This window comes from Amblyomma maculatum, chromosome 7 (assembly GCF_055883805.1).
Source record: "Amblyomma maculatum isolate TAMU_Amacu chromosome 7, ASM5588380v1, whole genome shotgun sequence".
Taxonomy (NCBI): Eukaryota; Metazoa; Arthropoda; class Arachnida; order Ixodida; family Ixodidae; genus Amblyomma; species Amblyomma maculatum.
The window spans coordinates 39,319,594-39,327,114 of NC_139350.1; the positions used below are offsets into that span (position 1 = coordinate 39,319,594).

Genomic DNA, 7,521 nt, shown 5'->3' on the forward strand with positions numbered 1-7,521 from the left:
ATCCCCTACTAAAATATATGGCTCCGGTAGTTGCACTAAAATTGCTTGTAAATCATTAAGTGTAATAGTGAAATGAGGCTCGATGTATAAAGAACATATTTTATTGTTTTAAAATGCACCACGGTGACCGCAACAGCTTCAACTGAGGTTTTAAGGTTGATTCCTCGTGCCGCAACGGCCACCTGGAACCACGACAGCAGTGCCTCCGGAGAGCCTGCTTGAATTCTGTCGGTCACAACGGAAGACTTGATATTTTTTAAGAAAGGTTTTGTTCTGTGGTCCGAGATTGGTCTCCTAGAGACACAATGCAACTGGAGAAAATGAATTTAAAATGTCAGTTATATCAGTGTAGTTGTGTAAAAGCCCGCGACAGTTCAAGTGAACTAGAAATGCCATGGTGGCGGATTAGTTGGGGATAGGGTTCAAAATCTATGTTTTTGGGTCTTTTGGACCCGTGATTGGGACTTTGTTCCTTCTTTTACGCTCAAGAGAGCTTTGCCGCCGCTGCTGCGGAGGCGAGGGGGGCGATGTGTCCATCACATCTTCAGATGTGCTGGACCTTCATGCCGAAGGCACGGATACACTTGTTTTTGACCTTGTCCCATATGACAAGGTCTTTAGGCCTGCTGACCTGGGGGTCGGCGTGACCTGTTTTGGGGGTAGTGGAGTAGCACTAGCTACATCCAGAGAGGGCGCGGATGGCCCTATACCAAGGTCACTAGACGTGACCTGGGCAGATGCCGAGGTCTGCGATGACGCTGCGCCCTGTTGCGTCATCACAGAGTAAGTTGGATTCTGCACCAACGAAAGCCGCTTTCTTGCCTCTCCGAAAGTAATATTTACCGTGACTTTCAAGGTTACAATCTCTTTTTCCTTCTTCCATGTAGGGCAAGATCGTGAGTAGGCTGAATGATTGCCTTCACAATTTACGCAAACGTTTGTTTCGGTGCGACAGTTGTCAGTGCCATGTTCGTTGGAGGCACATTTTGCGCAGGTGAGGCGGCCTCGGCAGCTCTGGGAGCTGTGGCGATATCTTTGGCAATTGTAGCAGCGGCGTGGTTTGGGAATGTACAGTCTGAGTTTGAGTTTTTGGTAGCCTACTTCAACTGAGTCGGGAAGGGTGCTCAGTGCAAATGTTAGCACAATGTGTTTAGTTTGAAGCTCGTTATTGTTTCTCCTAATTCTGATTCGATAGACAATGGTTACATTTTGGTCTCTTAGTCGTTCCAGTAATTCCTCCTCAGTCAGGTATTTGAGATCATTATCTGAAATGACTCCACGAACTGTATTGAGTGACCTGTGGGGGCTGATTGAGACAGGGATGTCCCTGAACGACGTAACGGTTGTTAGCTTTCCACTCTGATGGTTATACAGCGCTTCTAGGAGGAGGTCACAATTTGGTAGTTTCTTAATTTTGTAGCCCTGACCTATGGCACCTGTGAGCGTCTTTGTCACTAGGAATGGCGAGATCTTACGGGCAGTTTTTTCTGGGTGTTCCGAGTGCACGACGTGGAAGCGGGGAAAGCTGTTGACATGTTTCGTAAAGAATGTGTTTGTCACATCGGTGCGCCCTCTCTTACTGGGAGGGCGATCAGTTTTAGAAATAAAAGAGACCATGTAATTCAATATTTGTTCGGTTATGATGCCAGCCACCCCCCATGAAGTCCAACAAGGGGACGAGACAGGAGCTTGAGCAAGCACCCTGCCCACGCCAGCTGTACATCTTAACTATAACCTAATATGGTGCAACACAGGGCGGTTACTCCACACAAGGTTAACCCTCGCCGCCGGGAAGTAAGGAAAAACTAAGCAGAGAGTAGAGGACAGGAGAGCTTTAGGACAGACGATAAGAAAGCGAAAGATGGAGGGGAGGATAGGAAAAGGCGACTGCCGATTTCCCCCAGGTGGGTCAGCCTGGAGGTGCCGTCTATGGGAAGCGTGGGCCAAAGTGGTGCGTTGCCTCCGCCGAGGGGCCTCAAAGGTCCAAACACTCAGTATCAGCTCAACCACCAGGATCCCCTTTTCCCCAGACACGGCGATGCCATGCATGGCTAAGCATAGGGGCTGGGGTCCGTGGTGTCGCAGAGTACACACAAACACCCGCTTTAACAGGTGCCCCCTGCGGAAAGGTAAAAAAAATATCAATGTCAACAATAAGGGGCAGTACATATGGGAATAGCTTTATGCATATGTGGCATAATTCAATATGCTGTTTTCTCCCTGTGGCATGCATTAGCATCTTGCTCTTGTCCATTTAGACACATTTTTTGCAGACATTTTTATGAATTTCCTCATGTAAGCTGATGTGACATGTTACTAAGCTTAGTACTTTCACAAAATAAAATTAAGGGAACTATTCACACAGTAATATAATATAATGAATGATGAAATGAATGAACGAGACAAAAAATACAGTAGAGGTCATAGTAAGGACCAGACATCTAGCTTTTTATTCAGATAGAGTAGTAAGTTCATTGTAAAGTGCATGTGCATACTACGATAGGCTACATGCATAGAGATCCTATTCTAGCATGCACTTTTAAAAAGAAAAGAGTATATGCTAGAAAAAGAGAGAGAATATGCTTCAGAAGAAACAGCCCTGGCTTATCCTAAAAGCAAGGACCTATGAAACCAAAGCATGCAAAAGTTGGAAAAATGCCTGCGAAATGCGAAATTTTACACTAGACTACATAAAGGTACTACAGAAAGTTCCAAACATAAAATGGTGTGGATTACATCAAGAGATAAAGCAGCAGGTAATATACAACTTGGGCATACCCAGAAATTTGACCAGGGCAGTGATGTAATTTGCACAGTAGGGAGTTTATGAAGCGACAAACTTTGGATGTTTATTTTGAGGGCGCGTGTGCCTGAAATAAGGAACATGTGTATAGAAATGACAGGCCACTGGCGCGGAGTAGTTCCAGCTCGGGTAAATATATACTGCCAGGCAGTCAGTTTGATTTACATCCAAGGACACATCTTTACACATGCCTCCAATTGCTTTTACTGGCATATTCTTGAAGGCAAAGCAATAGCTTTTCCACTGACACCAGCCAACAATAGAGTAGCTGATAATCATGTCACCAATACAATAAACTTAAGAATAAAATGGACATGGGTCGAACATGCAATGCAAAGGGTAATAAAGTGGATTTCAATAAAGGGAAAACCTAGCAGGGGCAGAAAAGGGTCGGGTCAGTACAAGAATAAGGACGTTTGTGAGAATGCTGCAAAGACAGCTACAGTAGATACAACTTAAAAAGTAGCAGTGGTAACAATGCGCCATGATATGCAACATGTGAATTGCTCTGTTCAATAGTAAATGAAATCAATTTTTGATATTTCATTGTCCAAACAAGACAGACATTGAACTTCTTTAGCATATAATTTGGTTAGATGGTGAGCTAGTTATTTAGGTACAAGAAAAGCTTTGCAGCAGACCACTCACTGTTACGGAGGAATTGTGTGCAGCTGTTCCTGCAAAAAAAGTTCTATCCAACTATAACAGCGAAGATGAACTGAAGGCCATCAGGCTACAGTTGCTCTGCTGTGTATGCTGCTGGGCTGAGAACAATAATTATTGACAAGAGCCACAGAGAATTCACAATGCCACTAACAGTAGCTGACAAAACCTCTTATGCTACTTTTGCGAAGTAGACTTTATTCCCTAAATCTAAATGCACACAAGGAACACTTCCGGGGACTATCTCAACTAAAGCCTTTTGCAGCTGCAGGTGTGCTCTAACAATGTGCACTGTATTGAGTGCTGGTGTAAAGGAGTACTTTTTTCACACTGCAAAAACCCTCATCTTATCAAAACAGTCACAAAAAGCTACTATGTGCTTAATTTTCACAATTGACCCTCCAATGGTTACCATAGCTGTTGAGTCTGTTTTATTTGGCCTGCAGTGCTGCTCACTATGGAGAATGTGTCCGCAGAGTATGACTCGATCATGTTCTAGAACTGGTCCATTTATGATGCCGGCAACATTAACTTGAACAAATGCAAGCAGCGGGATATGCACTTCACGTGGTTTGCCGAGTGGCAGCACTGCATTCTTGCTTCTCAATCTCGGACCTTTTGATAAAAAGTTCGGAGTATGCCCAGTGGCCAGTGCCATCAGGCTTTTGCTCTTACTGATCATCAGTGAGCGTTCTACAATTTGCAGTGGAACACCCTTGGCTGATGTCACAAGCTCTTTCAAGCAGCCAATCTTTGATTTAAAAGCAAAGGAGGAATGTGCCCACAGTGGTCCTTGGAGCATCACACTCTTAGGCAAGTGCATAATTTGATGAACATTAAAAGTCATCTGCTTCTTACTGTATAAATACTGTGTGTCAACAACAAATGTAACGACGCCATGAGTGCTCCCTGTTACATCTTCCTAGTTATAGTATCTTTCAGCAAGAGGTAGATGCCTTTTACTAAAAGAGCAAAATGCTTCAAGTACACTGGGAGAAGTATTCCGTGAAGACACAGCAAAGCAAAGTACTGTAGCCACTGCTGCCACTCCTTCGCTTCCCAGAATTTTCTAACCAGCAAAGAACGTTGAATTCGAGATAAGCATATTGGTGGCTTCAACATTAGCAGGCGACGATCTAACAAGTCCAAAACTCGAGGGGAGCCACTATAATAGGGCTCATGCACTTCTTTAAACCACAGCTGAGTGAACTGGCGAGCTAACCCTAGCAATACACAGTGCATGTAATCTGGTGTAAATGTCTACATTACATCAAAGTGCTTAAGGTTCATCAAGGGTGATGGCCCCTTCACTTCAGCAATGACTTGTTTAGACACTGCAGCATTGGCTATTTGTTCCTTGGTCACACTGCTGCTTCTTTCTTGTACAGCGGCACCAACAGGGTACTTTATGGTTCCTGCATTGTCAAAAATATATAAAGTATAAGGATGCATTGGATAGATACGCTAATACTATAACCCTCATTTAACTTCCAGTTATAATAAAGCGAGGTACACTTAGCAAACACAAGTCAATGTTTAAGATCATGCATGGCGACATTAAAAATAACCCTTGGCAAAGTGGAACAACCAATTCGTTTATACAGAATGCTGATTATTTAGACAATATGTTACAGAGTTCAAGCAGACAATGAAGTCAAAATGTTGTCAAGTCTAAAAAGCCATTTATGCAAACACTGCCAGCCACATAAGCAAAAATGATAAGTATTAATTCAGGTACATCAGCATTTGCCTACCATCAATATTCTCTCCTGGGTGAAGACACTAACAACAGCCATAATGGCCAATAAATTGGACCATGTTTTGTAAGAGTGCTCTTGCAGGAGAATAGGCTTAACAGCCCAAGCAATACACCTGCAGTGACAAAATGCAGACAGATTAGAATAAGTACTATAGCATCACACTGCATTTTCCTCATAACATTATTCATGAAATTATTTTTGCAGGCAAAAAATTTACAAATTACAGAATGGTAGTGGCAAACATCGATTAAAATATCTTTGAATGGAGGGTTTGCAGCCCAGCTTTCCAACTGATTCCCATTTGTCCAAGTTGACTCATTTCTTTCACAAATGTTTGTAAGAAGATAGTCATGTCAGCATGAGTTTGTCCATACCACTAAGCTGGTATCAATATATTTCTGCACCGCAGGTGTGCTGGCAACTCGTTGATGGTGACCTGACTTGGCCAGACCGAATACTTCGACTATTTGAAGATGGGCGCTCCATCGACATTTATTGTGATTGTGATGTCATATTTGGAAAGAATGGCTCGAGTTTTTTTATATAAGTGGCCATCTGTAAAGTCGGTCATGCCATCGACTATATTTTAGGCTATAGCTTCAAGCCGACCTAAAAGGGCGCCTGACACTTCTTTATCGGCAAGCAGAGAATTCAGCGGCAGCGTTAAGAAGAAATGACCATCTTGGAGTAGCTTCTTGCCACAGTAGCTTTTTTCACATTGTCTGCAGCAACCATGTACACTGTTCCTTTCAGAGAGGTTCCCTGACGTTTCTTGTAATGGTGTCATGCGCTCGGCACAGTAAAAGTGAAAGCGCGCAGCCTGGACCGCAGCACCGACATACTTTTTGAAGAGATACTTCGTTCGAGAAAGGTCCTGCTGATTAAGGAAATGTGCGATTAAGTTCTGCAGCGCTTCGACGCCTTTCCATGGCAGCCCGATTCAATCGCAAAGTTGAGCGTCAGCGCCAGAATATCGTGCGGCGAAATGGCGTTTTCACAAGCACTGCCTTCGTCAGATGGCGGTGTTTCATCAGAGTTGCAGTTACTGGCTGAAGACTCCGAGTGTGCTGTTCCAGCAGCACTGTTGTCCGGCGCTTTTGGTGAGGGTGAAGACGATGGTTGGAGCTGTGTTTGAGTCGTCTGCTGTAACCTTGCACTCGGGAATTCAGGCAGTGGCAGAACACTGTCTGCCTGCTGTGAATATTGGTTATCTGCAGCGCTACCTCCTACAAGTGGTAAATCTTCACCAGGGGCGTCGTTTGGTGCATCTTTCAGTTGTTCACGCAGGTGGTCGTTCATTATATGGTCCTTGGTACCCTTCGGAGTATTTCGTATACCACTACCGCATTCGAGGTACCGTTTTCGCTACTTCATTTCTCGCGAAAAGAAACGTAAACAAGCACACAAGTATTTACAACACACAAGGTAGCACAAGCAAAATGAGCGCTGACCCATGCTGCCCACGCATCTCCACCTCGAGAACGGCGATCGGCGATCGTAACGTAACGTCGTCATGATGATGACAACGAATGACCACACCGACACGACCGACACAGCCACCATTTTTTACCAGGATACATGGATACTCTACAAAAAAGTAATATATTTGCGAATATTATATATATGCGTGTGTGTGCGTTTAATAACGCCTAAAAATTACTCATTTAATAAAACTTAAAATGAATGAAGCAGTGCCTCGTCTACAGAAAGCACTGAATGGAGCTACCTTGGCAACATTGTGAAGACTGAAGACTGGTGTGCAGCAGCGAGCTTGGTCTCTGTTGTGGGTTCACGCCTCGTGTAAGTTTTTGCCATAGTTTCCTTAAAAACGTTTGTTAACTCTTCTGCTTTTATAGTATTTCACACTTTTGTTTTTGTTTTTTTTTGCATTTCTAGTTGAGGCTGATTGCACACGCAGAATGTTTGCGCTTGTGCGCTTCGTGCACGAAGTAGGAAATCGCCTTCATGTTGTGCCAATTGCTGACATTGAAGATTTCAATCCAAAAGATGAAAAGGATTGTGATAATAGATATGTACTCCGTGATGTGGTGGGACTGTGTGAACGAGGAAAACACCGGCACGTATAGTGCGCAGGCTCTTATGTTGAATATTAAGTACATGCGATTTCGACATGACTTGCAACCTGGCAGCGCGTGGCTGGAGAATTTTTCGGACGCACGATGGTCTCAGCAAGCGCCGATCGAGCTTGAAAACGAAATGTAAATGATTCCGCTGCTCCAGCTGTGAGCTGCAACGCCCGTTTCTGTTTGAACTTTTGGCTCATAGTAAATTAGC

At 43.9% G+C, this 7,521-nt stretch overlaps 1 pseudogene; it reads right to left on the reverse strand.

Moving 5' to 3' along the window:
- Nucleotides 1-544: 544 nt before the first annotated feature.
- On the reverse strand, nucleotides 545-6,681 carry LOC146183062 (uncharacterized; annotated as a pseudogene).
- Nucleotides 6,682-7,521: the final 840 nt, after the last annotated feature.